Here is a 14,808-nt window from a genome sequence, read left to right on the forward strand (position 1 = left end):
GCGAAACCCTGTCTCTACTAAAAATACAAAAAAAATTAGCCGGGCATGGTGGCGGGCCCTGTAATCCCAGCTACTCGGGAAGCCGAGGCAAGGAGAATTGCTTGAACCAGGGAGGCAGAGGTTGCAATGAGTGGGGATCGCACCACTGTACTCCAGCCTGGGCGACAGAGCGAGACTCTGTCTTAATTAAATAAATAAATAAATCGGCCGGGCGCGGTGGCTCACGCCTGTAATCCCAACACTTTGGGAGGCCGAGGCGGGTGGATCACGAGGTCAGGACATCGAGACCATCCTGGCTAACATGGTGAAACCCCGTCTCTACTAAAAATACAAAAAATTAGCTGGGCGAGGTGGCGAGTGCCTGTAGTCCCAGCTACGCGGGAGGCTGAGGCAGGAGAATGGCGTGAACCCCGGGGGGCGGAGCCTGCAGTGAGCCAAGATCACGCCACTGCACTCCACCCTGGGCGACAGCGAGACTCCATCTCGGAAAATAAATAAATAAATAAATCGTGGCTAGATGCTGAAAATATCTAAAAGCTAAAAGTTCTAGATCCTTAGTCCAATATCCAGTGCTTTCCACAGTCTGCTCCCAACCTATCTTTTTTTTGTGTGTGTAAATTATTTTATTTCTTCCATGATGATTTAGAGGGACTATCTTCAAACCAGTACAAATATTTCATAAATAATACCGGGCCAATTTCTAACCAATTGAGTTAATTTGTTGCCACCTCACATCTTTCAGCAAGAAATATATTAAATTTGAATAGTAAAGGCATTACACAATGAATAAGGACAGAATTAAAATTTGCTTTAAATATTTCTTTGGGGAAGGGGACATCACACTTCTACTCAATGAAGAGAAACATTTTCACATTCCAGAGGTCTTTTATTTTTCTTAACCCCTATTATGCCATGAATCCAAAGGGAACAGCTTCCAGCAGCTCAGGCTCCTTCCCATTGGTTCTCACAAAGTGTGCGTCTCTGGGTGGAGCAGGCTGGCGCTTCAGTTGAACCTAGGTGCCTTTCTCTTTGGCTTCCTTCTTTTTCTGATCATTTTCCTCCAGGCGTTTCAGGAAGCTATTTCAGTTCTTAGAGTGCTTAATGTGCTCAATATGCACATCAATTCTCTTGGCAAGAATCTTGCCCTTAACTTGTGTGTTTACAGCAATGCCAACAGCATGCTAGGGAACACTGTAGACTCTTCCAGCTTTGGGAACACTTGTGGGGCATTTCTCCCAACCTATCTTTCCAGGCTTTTCCCCGACTTCTCCCAGGTCTAGCTTTATTCCAATCTTCCTGCATATCCATTCCATGCCCTTGTACATACCATTCCACTTGTCTGTATGCCCACCTCCATCTGTCAAAAGTTGACTTATCACTTCAGACATAGGTCAAATTCTCCTTTCCCTCAGCCTGAAGTCACTGTTTTGAGTAGGAATCTCCACAGCTTTCTTTTTTGACCACTCATTTATTTATCTGTACATATTCACTCATTTTGTTATTCTACCCTTGTTTTTATGTCCTTTTCCTCAGGTAGATCATAAGCAGATTGAAGGCAGGGATTGTTGAAAGGTGTATATTAATTTCTGTTGCTAAAGGTCCTGGACTGGCATAAAGGCTCTGAAGGGATTATTCACCAGAGCAAAGCTGGAGAGAACTCCTCCCCCAGCCTAGCAGGTCTTTGTAACTGTAGTCCTGAAGGTGTGGAAGCTTAAGCAGTTTCTAAGATGAGTGTGAGGTACTCGGTCCTTCCAGACTTCCTGAGGTAGTAAAGTATTGTTGGAGTTGCCAAAAGGAGAAAGTAGAAGCCAGACTGGCACCAAGCACCACCAGGTCAATTTTTCCTTCAGGCTCTGGTCAACAAAACACCCCAACAACCTCTTTTTTTGTTTAGTTTTGTTTTTTTACACAGGGTCTCACTTTGTCACCCAGGCTTGAGTGCAGTGGTGTGAACATGGGTCATTGCAACCTCAACCTCCTGGGCTCAAGCAATCCTCCCACCTCAGCCCCAAGAGTAGCTGGAACTATAGGTGTACATCACCAGCCCAGCTAATTTTTGTATTTTTTGTAGAAATAGGGTTTCTCCCTGTTGCCCAGGCTGGTCTCGAACTCCTAGGCTCCAGCAATCCACATACCTCAACCTCCCAAAGTGCTGGGATTACAGGTGTGAGCCACCATGCCCTCCTCACTCCAGCCACTTTGAAGGATATAATAGAGACTGCTATTACCAAGAAATATTAACAATGATCAAGAAAGGACATACAGCACATTTGTAAAATAGTTTTAACATTTCTGAATAAGTAGCTATTCTCTAATTAAGCATCAAAGAACTCTGGCCAAAAAGTCTGTGAAATAAATTGTATACTTGCTCCCATCCATGCCTCTCCCCACAAGTTTGACTTTGATCTTCCCAACACAGATCATTTTGAAGAAAACATAGCAAGGGAGCCCCTGTCTTGGGATGTTTTTTGATACTTCTTAATGCCTGCACTGGTCAGGTCTGGGCAGGCTATACTGCAATCTCAGTGGCTCAATAGAACAGAGGTTAATTTTTCACTCACACTACGTGCCCACTGCAGGTGGGGAGCCCTGCTGCGTGTAGTCCCTTGGGGACCCAGGTTCATGGAGGCATTATTAGCTGAACATCCTCAGTGCCTATGGGAGGCAAAGAGAACTCATACCAGCCCAGAAGTGAAAAGTCACTTTCACTCACAGCTCATTGGCCAAAAGTGGTCACATGGTTCTACCTATCTGTAAGAAGGGAAATGTACATGAACCTCTTGGTGAGAGCATTCCTGAATTTATCCAAAACGTCTTAGACACACTGTCCTGCATTTCTCCTCTAATGGATACTGGCATCTATTGCTTCTATAAAAGGTGTAGGAAACTCAATAATGTAGTTACATTTAAGTCAACACATGGAGAGAATAGATAGTCCAAGCAAATGACTTCAGTATGTTTAATTCCCGGATCAGGAAATTAAATTCTTTCGGAGCCACATTAACATCTATCACTCTGAGTTAAAACTGTCATCTAGGCTTTCTTTTATACTTCTGATTAATGGAATGATTACAGCATATGACTAAGTAGAACACCTTCTCTTTATTTTGAGTAAAGAATACACAGACAATAAACACTTGAATTTGTTTTGGCCAAGAGAAAGATAAAAGACAACATTTTCATTGTGCTGTAGCTTCATGGAGTTGCTTTTTGTGCTGGTGATGATTTTTATTGCCTTTGTCCTATAGAAGAGATTGTACACTGATAAGAACCCCATAACCGGCTTCCCTCGCATAAAAATGTGAAGTGACATAACAAATGAATCTATCAGGAAATTCCTCTAATTTAAGTAAAGGCAAAACTCCAGGGACTAAAGACAATAATCATCGTTGCTTCTTTTTGCTGATGCTTAGTTCAAGATGTTTATTCAAGAGAGTTAAAGGGAAAAGAAATGCAAAATACAGGATTTTCAGGCAGTGCTTCAAAATTAAGACCTTAGGGAAAGCAATTTCAAAAGCAAAAATAGATGTCACCAGTCCCCATTCTTATTTGAGATCTTGTGCCAAATTAAATAGGGCTTTGATAATCATCTGACACAGCAGTTCTCAATCAGTGGTGCACATTAGAAGCAACTGTGGAGTTTTAAAGTATACATAAACTTGGGCTCAAGCACCGGGATTCTAATTCACTGGGTCTAAGGTTCAGCACAACATCTGTCATGTTTAAAGTCTTGGATAAGTATATGATTTTTTTTTTTTAATTAGGAAGAACATATCTAAAGTTAAGACCTCTCTATTCCCTAAAGGAACGGCAAATCCTACCTTCTATTCTCCGGTTGAATTTGGAATCACTGTGTAGCCTCCATTTATCCATATGGGAAAGATGAGTCAGGCCACCAAGTTCCCACCACCACAGAAAGAGTCACTATCAGAGCTGAGATGACATCAAGGATTTTCTTTCTTTTCTTTTTTTTTTTTTGAGACAGAGTCTCACTCACTCTGTAGCCCAGGCTGGAGTGCAGTAGTGTAATCACAGCTCACTCCAACCTCCGCCTCCCTCCTCTGCCTCCTGAGTAGCTGGGACTACAGGCACATGCCAGCATTCCTGGATAACTTTTGTACCTTTTTTGGTAGAGACAGGGTTTCACCATGTTGCCCAGACTGGTCTCACACTCCTGGGCTCAAGTGATCCAGCTGCCTTGGCCTCCCAAAGTGGGATTTTCTTAACCAGTAATTGGTCCCCATTATTTGCAGCCAAGTATTATAATTATAATCATTAAATCTTGCTTGTCAAAGTTACTTTTAGAACTATTTATGGTCATTCTGTGGCTATGAACAGACTGTCAGTGTGTTCCTGGACCAAACTGAGGGTCGGGCTGCTATTTTTCGCAGCCCAATAACGAGATGCAGATGAACTGGGGAGGAAGAGAGTTTATATTTCTGTAACCGATTACAGGGAGAAGGCCTGGAAATTATCGTCAGACCAACTCAAAATTACAAAGTTTTCCAGAGCTGATATACCTTCTAAGCTATATGTCTACGTGTAAGTATGCATTCATCTAAAGACATACGTGATTAACTTCTTTTAATCTATAACTAAGGTCTGAGTCCTGAAGACCTTTCTCTGAAGCCTCAGTAAATTTACTTAATCTAAATGGGTCCAGGTGCTGGGGTGATTACCCTTATCTTGCCTCCTGCTAAATCACAGAGGTTTGAGGAGTTCCTTCAGATCCCCAATAAACTTGTTTGTGGAGGCCTGGGGAGTTTCTTCAGACCCACAATAAAACTTGTTTAACCCTAAATGGGTCCTAGTAAGAATTCCTTCATTATTTGGTCATGCTTTGAGCCCAGGAAAGGCCTAGGCAAAACTCTTCATGGGCTTTTGTTACATCCCAGCCTTTGTATAAGGGCGCTGGCTTTTAATATTTAACTTAACCACTCAGTCAGTGCTGAAACAGCTGTTAGTGAGGCCTGGCCTGCCACAAGTGTGAGGCGGTAGAACAGTGGCATTTCCTTTCTCTTTGTAGTTGGGATAAAAGCTATGTGAAAATCCTACGTAACATACCTCTGCCTGCGCTCACACATTCAAGCCACACCAGCTGGCTTTTTCTCACTCAGCATGTCAAGTGGCCTCTAGATGGATTGGGCCTAAACAGACAGGAACATGGCCCCTGGCATGGAGCAGGCACTGGGGTGGGGACCCAGCTGGGGCCTGGGAGCAGTCCAATCTGGCTGGAAGAACATGTCCTCTACTCAGGGGAGGCTGGTCAGCATTAGGGAAGTCCACCATGGAGTAACAATGAATGGGGTAACATGATCACCAAGAATTCAGAGGCAGTTGAAATCTGGAAATCCACCAAGAGCTAGACTTTCTTCATCTGGAAAGGCATTGAATTAGGCCTATGCCTGCTTCTGAGTCTTCTTGAAACTAAGTAAAAGAGCAAAAAGCTGATTTGCACAAGATTCATTTTCTGCTCCAATAAGCATAGAAAATTATGTTAGATAAATGTTTAATGAGACTGAAAGTCAAGGAAGAATATGTCACAGGAGACTTTGATTAAGGAACATATAAGTAGCTTAATTGGCTTTCTTTACTGATTTTTAAAAAATACAAACAGGGGCCGGGTGCAGTGACTCACACCTATAATCTCAGCACTTTGGGAGGCGAAGGAGGGCAGGTCAAGAGATCGAGACCATCCTGGCCAAAATGGTGAAACCCTGTCTCCACTAAAAATACAAAACTTAGCTGGGCGTGGTGGCACGGGCCTGCAGTCCCAGCTACTTGGGAGGCTGAGCCAGGAAAATCACTTGAACCCAGGAGGCGGAGGTTGCAGTAAGCCGAGTTCACACCACTGCACTCCAGCCTGGCGACAGAGCAAGACTCCATTTCAAAAAAAAACAATAGTAACAGAGATAATTATTTTACTAACCTCCTTACATAGACTGACAGCGAATCTTTCCTTAGAGTGGCACACCAGCCCCTTTGTCACCTGGGCCTCACATCTTGATTTAGCCATGACTCCCACAGTTCCCAGCCCACAGCACTGAACCCCTGTGCAGAGTCCTAGACTACTTCCTCCCTCACTCCATGCCTCTGAGCTGTTCCATCTCACTGGAATGTCCTTGGTTCTCCTTTTCAACCTTGTGAAGTCACGTAAACAGGTCAAAGCCCAGCGTAGACATTTCCACTTCCAGAAAGTGGTCCCTGTCCCAACCTCCTACTGCAGGCAGAGCTGATTCCCCCATCTCTGCACTTTATGCCTGTACACCTCAGGACATTCTCATGGGCAGCCAAGATTGAGAATCATTGTCTTAGAACTAGAATCTATCAAGCCGGGGATGATGGCTCACACCTGTAATCCCAGCACTTTGGGAGTCCAAGGTGGGTGGATCGCCTCAAGTTCAGGAGCTCAAGACCAGCTTGGACAACATGTCAAAACACCATCTCCACAAAAAATGCAATTAGCCAGGCATGGTAGGTCTCAGCTATTCAGGAGGCTGAAGTAGGAGGGTGGCTTGATCCTGGGAGGTTGAGGTTGCAGTGAGCTGAGATTGTACCACTGCACTCTAGCCTGGGTGACAGAGTGAGACCCTATCTTAAAAAAAAAAAAAAAAAAAAATTAAAAACCTAGTATCTATTAAATACTTATTTGAAACAACATGAACAGTATGATCACTTTGGTCTATACATTTATCCTGCTGTATTAAAATGTCTGATTATGGGCCAGGTGCAGTGGCTCACGCCTGCAATCCCAGTACTTTGGGAGGCCAAGGCAAGCAGATCACATGAGGCCAGGAGTTCCAGTCCAGCCTAGCCAAGGTGGCAAAACCCTGTCTCTACTAAAAGTACAAAAAATTATCAGGGCGTGGTGGCACGTGCCTATTGTCCCACTACTTGGGAGGCTGAGGCAGGAGAAATGCTTGAACCCAGAGGGCTGAGGTTGCAGTGAGCCGAGATCACACCACTGCACTCCAGCCTGGGCAACAGAGCACTCTGTTGTCAAAAAAAAAAAAAAAAAAAAACCTGATTATGATTATCATTTCTGAGTGATGGCATTATGGGTAATTTTTTATACTGAATTTTGTACTTTTCTGTATTACCAGAATTTTTTAATGAGAATGTTTAATGAAATGAATGGTCATTTTAAAAGAAGCCTTCTCTGTCTTATCCAAAAATGTCTACCCATCCTACCCCATTACTCTCTATTTTTATGTGCTATTAGGTTTTTTATATAGCCCTTGCCACAATTTTTAGTTATATATTTATCTATTAATTTGTTTGCTTGTTTATTTTCTGTCTTTGCCTCTTGACTATAAACTCATGAAGGGGAGGACTATATTATTTTATTCACCAACATATATCCACTACCTACCACAGTGCCTGGCACAGAGCAGATACTCCAAAATATTTGTTGCTTAATTAATAGGTGGACAAATTAATATGTGGTATAATAGAAGGAAGTTCAACAAGCATTGGGGAAAAAAGGAGAGAATATATAATTCTGTTAGAAGAAATCTAAGAAGGCATCACAAAGAAGGAGACGCATGAACTGAGTCTTGAACAATTAATAGATTTCCCCATGCAGTGAAGAGGGAGAGCTTTGTAGGCAACGAGAACACCCAGTCCAGAGGTGCAGGAGATATGAAGGCATACATATGTTTATGAGACAAAAGCTGGGTGTGGCCAGAAGGTAGACAGAGTGATATGTGTACATGAGGCTGCAGAGATAGGTTGGAGCCAATTGTGTAGAGCCTTGTGATTTGGCAAACAAATGGATCAGTAATGTTCATAAAAGGACTCAATACAGCAGAGTAAGGAATTCAGAAATCAGATTAAAAGGATTTTTATTACCTTTTTATTTTGAAGTAATTTTAGGCTTGCAGAAAAGTAGCAAAAATAGAGAGATCAAATATACCCTTCACTCATTTTCCCTAATGATAATATTTTGCATAACCAAAGTACAATTATCAAAACCAAGAGATATACTGGTACAATACTATTAACTAAAATATAGATTTTAGGCCAGGCGCAGTGGCTCACGCCTATAATCCCAGCACTTTGGGAGGCCAAGGCGAGCCGATCACTTCAGGTCAGGAGTTTGAGACCAGCCTGGCCCACGTGGTGAAATACGGTCTCTACTAAAAATACAAAAAATTAGCTGGGCTTGGTGGCACGCACCTGTAATTCCACCTGCTTGGGAGGCTGAGGTGGGAGCATCGCTTGAACCCAGGAGGTGGAGGTTGCAGTGAGCCCAGATCAGGTCACCGCACTGTAGCGTGGGTGACAGAATGAGACCCTGTCTTGAAAAATAAGTAAATAAACATAAATAAAAAATACAGATTTTATGTAAATTTCATCAGTTTGCCACTAATATTCTTTTCTGTTCTGGGATCCAATCCAAGAATTTCACTTTGCATTACTTGTCATGTCTCCTTAGTCACCTCTCATCTGTGATAGCAACTGATCTTACCCTGTCTTTAATGAAACTTCACATTTCTTAAGAGTACCGGCCAGTTATTTTGTAGATTTTTCCTCAATTTGTTTGTCTGATGCTTTTTCATAATTAGATTGAGTGCATGCATTTTCAGCCCTTCTCAGAGCATGGCTCCGGGGGGGTCTTGTGATGTTGGTATCCAACATTATTGCTGGTGATGTTAACCTTAGTCGCTGTGTTAGCCAGCTTTCCCCACTATAACGTTGTAATTTTTCTCTTTGTAATGAATATGTATCTTAGAGTAGATGCTTTTTTTTGAGACAGATTCTCACTTTGTCACCCAGGCTGGAGTGCAGTGGCACAATCTCAGCTTACTGCAGCCTCAACTTCTGGGGGTCAAGCAATCCTCCTGCCTCAGCCCCCACAAGTAGCTGGACTACAGGGGCCTGCCACCATGCCCAGCTGATGTTTTTGTACTTTTTAAAGAGACAGGGTTTCGCCATGTTGCCCAGGCTGATCTCAAACTCCTGAGCTCAAGTGATCTGCCCACCTCAGCCTTTCAAAGTGCTATGATTACAGGCGTGAGCCAGTGCACCCAGCCTTAAAAATAAATGTGATTATATATACTTAAGGCATACAACGTAATGTTATGGGATACATATAGATAGTAAAATGGTTACTATGTAAGTGCATATAAATATATTTATGTTCACTAATGTGAAACAATAAAGACAGCAAGCCAAATGAAGATAATGTTAATGGCATTTCACACATCTTAAATTAGTAATAACAGGTTACTGTATAATTAATTCCATTTTCCATCCTTTGCTTGCTAAACGTTTTTCAGGATCTCCCTTTCCTGAATATTCATTAGATGCTTTACTGTGTGTCTTGCTTTATTGCAGATGGCAACCAAACACAAAGAGGTTTTCTGGGTTTTTTTATTTTTGTTTTGTTGGAGTTTTTTTGTATATCTATATCTAGTCCCCTAGCCAACTGTTTTTAAACCTTTTATGTCCTAGCACAGAGAAAAAAGTAGGATGAACTAGAAGGTGTTTGTGGATGTCCATATGGGGCTTGGTTAAAAAAAAAATACAGTTGTGAGAAAAATACAGGGTATCAAATTTGAATGAAACCCAAATAAAATATTTTCAGATATTTCAATTTGAAATTTGAGCTTACGTATTTAACCTAAATGTTTTTCCTTTCCTTGCATTGACAAATGTATTATTGAAATTCTTATAATAATCTGAAAGAATTTTGGAATTTAGCTTTAGCTTATCAAATACGTCTTGCCAAGTGCACAAGTATTACAGCTGTCACCCCACAGGTAGTTGGATGTCACTAAAAGGGCACATCAGGAGCAAATGAACAGAAGGATCCCATAAGCATGAAGACAAATGTGCCCAGTCAGCTGGACCCATTCTGCCCAGCATCACTTCCAGCCTCACCCACTGACTCTTCCAGAAGCTCCATGGACCACTTGTCCACAAGGGGCAGCAGTGAGTTCTGCAGCGGACTGAAGAAATCCATAGCCAGCAGTGAGGGAGAGCTTCTCTTTGGCCACGCTCAGTTTCACAGCGCTGTGGCCAGCCCTTGAGTCTTCAGCCTCAGGAATCACGGAGCCTACCCCAGAGCCCTCAGAGCCCACCCTGCCCGTGTAAACAGCGAATGCATCTCTGATGTTATCACTGTCTTCTATATCAGAGTGTGTCGCACAGAAACATAGTCACTAGAATAACTGTGGTGGTAACCATGATTTAGTTTAGATAGTAAATTATCTCCCTAAAACCCAAGGTTAAGACTTTAGTTCCTCCAACCATAATTTCAACCCAAGCGCCTGCCAGCAACCCTTTATACACACAGCCTGTCCCACTTCCTCCATCTTCACAAAGATGGGGTATATTTCTAGGTTGAGCCTGGGTTTTCTTTCTTCCTCTTCCTTTATCCCTCTGAAGCCATCTTGGGCAAACCACTACTTCTGCCCTGGAATTCATCTCCATTTCCTAGGCCTAGTCCTAATGCTGGCCTTGTCCAGTTATCCTCAACATGAGTTGCAACTGGGAAAAAGGTATATAGAAGTAAATTTGTACTGAAATTCTACTTGCTGTCAACTTAACTAAGAATCAATTACTGTTAACAGACAATTTACAGCTAAATAAGTGACTATAATTCAAACACACTTTCTGATCAATAGCATTTGGAGAAAATTGATACAGTTTTAGTGCTTTTACTTTACTATTCTACTTTCTGCTAACATCCCGTTAATGGAAATGGTTTTTAAACAATAGAATGTCTTTGTTGAACACTCTCTTACAAATTTTCGATAATGTGCCAAGCTTCTGGCTGCTTCTTCAGAGACTCCTCTCCTGACCCTCCTTCCCTCCTTCTTTTTCCCAAAGCCTCAGCTTTCAAGTCCTAGAGATGAGTGAGCCCTGGGAGTCACATTCAATAGAAAAGTATATACTTTTCAGAGCATATGCTTTTCTGGAGTTCAGAAGGGAAATTCATTTTTAAAATCCAATGGTTATTTTCTTTTTCTGTCTCTCATTTTGAAGTTTGATGCAATAATTAACTTCTCTCTTTGTTCTGAGGGAACTCAGATCCAGCTTCAGTTCCTTGTGAAAACAGCATTTAAAATTTGCAATTCCTCACGCTACCCAGTTTTGAATAGAAGAATATGGATATCCTAGTCGGCTTTCAGAACACAGAAATCTCTTCATGTTTCTCCTCCTGAGGGATAGTATAGCTTTGAGATATGAATTACGTTTCAAAAGACAATAACTGAAGAATGCGTTGAGTAAAGGAAGAAGAGCTATAAGGGTGAAGCTGAAGCCCAAGCTTCCAGACAAAGCATTAGTAGACAATTCACAGACCAAATATCAGATCTTTTAATAGAATGGCTTTTCAACCTGGGCAAATCTCCAGGAGAGTTTTCTGTTAGTGTCCAGGGGGAAATAGGTTCTTTGTAGATAAAGTGAAAACGTCATAGATTTCGAAAGAAGTTGGAATTAGAAGGAAGCAGCACAGAAATGGAGATGCTCACTTTTCCTATACACATTCTTTGTTCCTATACAACCAAAGCTTCGTACTTCTGTTTATCCAATCGTCAAATGAAGATGGTGCCACATGTTCCAACTCTCAGTCTGGAAGAGGCTAAGTGAAAATCATTGATGCATTAGACATGGGAAGTTCTAAGAAAGTAGAAGAGCTGTATTACTGTCAGGCAGTTTGATGTTGTTTAACTTTTTGTCAAGTAAGTCAACCTCTCTGGTCTTACTGATGTTTGTGGTCCTAGCCAATTTCCTCATGTCAGCTTCATGGTCATTTGCATGTGTATTTTTTGGTTTTACCTTCCTGTCCTTTGCCAGATTCTGGACATCCCTTCTACTTTTTCCATACATAATAAAACCAAACAACACTGTATTTGGACCAATATTTTATCCAGGATCCCCCACCCCAAGCAGTATAAGGGTAAAAATACATCAAAATTTGGAATCTTAGATGTCAAGATTCTCACAAATTTAGGCCATTATTTTTCAAAATGCAACAATGGTCATATTACTATGATGAGATTATAGATAGAGCTGCCATGTAAGGTGTACTGCACAAAGCTACCCAGCTAGGAAGTGAGGGCTAACAACTACCAGACCCCACTCCACCTCTGCCTGAGGGAAAAGATGTTTTTCTGCACCTTTTGATTGTGAAGCCATTTACTCAAGGTGCTGTGCCTGCCCAGAGAGGGCATCCTTTTCCAGTTTGTACAATAGTTGCATACAGCCTAGAGATCTTGATTATTTAGATTCTGACAGAGGGGAAGAGGGGTGGGCATGAGTGGGTGGAAATGAGTAGAGTAATGGTCTATCCTTTCTGCTTGACTCCAGCTCTGCCACCTCTGAGGCTACTGACTCTCCAGCAGCCTTTCCGGCTTTTCTCTCTTCCCATCACACATTTTTCCTCTCCACACTTTTTATGCAGCTTCATTCGTCTTTCTCCTCCCTTCCTAGTATCTCTCTTTCCCTCTCATCATTTCCTGCCCTTTCCTCTCACTCCCAGGAGACGGACCGATGGCCAAGTGCCATCACTGTTATATTGACCTCCTTCTTGAGTACTAGTCACCAATAATATCACTATAATCACTTTGGAGTTTCTTCTCATCGTCAAATCTTGACACAATTACAAAGTAATAGAAGTCTTGCATCTTTGCTTTGTCCTTTTCAATACCCTGCCAGGCACCCCCCTTTCCCAGCCAACAAGGGTCCAGAACTCCCAGTGCAGACAGAACTGATGGTCTGTTAAACTTGTGTAATAGTTCATTAAACTGTTAATGGCCAACCGCATTGCATCTCCTGGGAGTGTTGTCATTTAAAAAGCAGGTGCTTGGGATACCATGTTTTAGCCATAAGGAAGGAATCTCACAGGGGAGAATTCGGAGCAGCTTTCTAGCTGAGGTGAACGATGGACAATTTTTTTGATAGAAGCACCCCCTCAAACATGTGCTTACTCTGCCTTAAGATTTCTTTCAGGTATTTTCACAGATGATCTTGAGACAAAATCGCCAGCCTCCACACCAGCATCTCTTCCTCCTTGCTGCTTATATAGCTGAGATTATAATCTTTTCTCTAGAGAGCTCATATCAGAGCTTTCAAATTGACTGTCCCGAAAGCCATGACAACTATTTTCTCAGCCAGACTCATCCAGAAGTTTGGAAGTCCAGCAACTACCCTTCCTTTAATGTTAACAGAACTCCTCGAACTCCTCTATTTAAGTACTCCTAATGCAAGAGTGAAACTGGAGGTTTGGGAGGGCTCAGAAGAGCAGGATCCGAAAGGCCCCGCCCTCAGCATGAAGTTTCTTTTTAAGTCACTGTTTTTCTTCCTATTTTTGGCAATTTTGCATTCTATTCTATAATACATCCATTTTTGTTTTGAAGTAAAAATTACATTTCCCCAAGTCTTCAAGCAAAATTGATCCTGCAGAAAGGTGCCTGTTTATTCTGCGGCTTCAGGAACCCTCAGGCGCTCCAGCTTGAGAAACTAGAAGCCTAGTTAAAATCCATATTTCTTTGCATGTTATACAAGGACCTTCTTGACAGGTGCATATTTATCTCTACAGTTCCAGGCCTCCAACCAGCTTCCTGCAGTCCAAGCACACTGAACTCCTTGAAATTCTGTGACCATCTTAGTGTTTCTTATTTCAGAACAATTGCTTATGCTGTTTCCTCAAACTAGAATGTACTGTCCTCCATCTCTCTGCCTATCTTCTAGACCCAACTGAAGGATCATATTGTCCTGTGAAGCTCTCTATGACAAGCTCCAACAGGCTGAATAAGCTATCCCTCCCTTTATGCCACCAAAGTTCGCTCTTCTCCCATAGTGTACATGTCTCTTGATTGTAATTTGTTGCTTATGCTGCCCTTCTGCACTAGACTGTAAGTTGCTTCAGGGCAGGGCCTGTGTCTTATTCATCTTGGCCATCACTGGACCAGCACCATGCCTGGCAAATGGTAAGACAGGAGGTAAGTATGGCTATGACATTTCACCCTAGTGCTCACCAGGGTTGACCTGGCTGAGCTGAATGGACACGGGGATGTCCCTGTCCTCTCTCTTTACTCCTCGAGTGTCTCTTCCATTCTTTCTGTCAAATAGGATGGTCCCAGATGAACAAAGACATTCTAGCCAAGAAGTTTCAGAAGCTTTCCATCACCAATGAGCCCTCCAAACAAGCTCTCCAGACCCGACACTTAGTAGGTTCTCAGTCAGTATCTGCTAAATATTTTAATGAACCAATGATCACCACCATTGTTTCTCTGATTAAGCAGTATTATATTTTCTTAGTCTTATCTTCCCGAGATTCCTGATGTCCAAATCCCAGTGATCTAACAAAATATCAACATTTACTATACATTCAATAAAAGTATAATAAATAAATAAATAAATGCACTAATATCTTCGTGTGTCCTTTCATGTTTCTTAAAATGTACATGCACAAACAGGGCATGGTGGCTCAAGCCTATAATCCCAGCACTTTGGGAGGCTGAGGTGGGGGATCACTTGAGGCCAGGAGTTTGAGACCAGCCTGGCCAACAGAGCAAAACTCCCATCTCTACTAAAAAAAAAAAAAGGCCAGCCGCTGTGGTTCACAACTGTAATCCCAGCACTTTGGGATCCTGAGGCAGGCGGATCATTTGAGGTCAGGAGTTCGAAACCAGCCTGGCCAACGTGGTGAAACCCCGTCTCTACCGAAAATACAAAAATTAGCCAGGCATAGTGGCATATGCCTATAATCCCAGGTACTTGAGAGGCTGAGACAGGAGAATCACTTGAACCTGGGAGGCAGAGGTTGCAGTGAGCCAAGATCTCACCACTGCACTC

Source organism: Nomascus leucogenys, chromosome 3 (assembly GCF_006542625.1).
Source record: "Nomascus leucogenys isolate Asia chromosome 3, Asia_NLE_v1, whole genome shotgun sequence".
In the NCBI taxonomy this organism is placed as follows: domain Eukaryota; kingdom Metazoa; phylum Chordata; class Mammalia; order Primates; family Hylobatidae; genus Nomascus; species Nomascus leucogenys.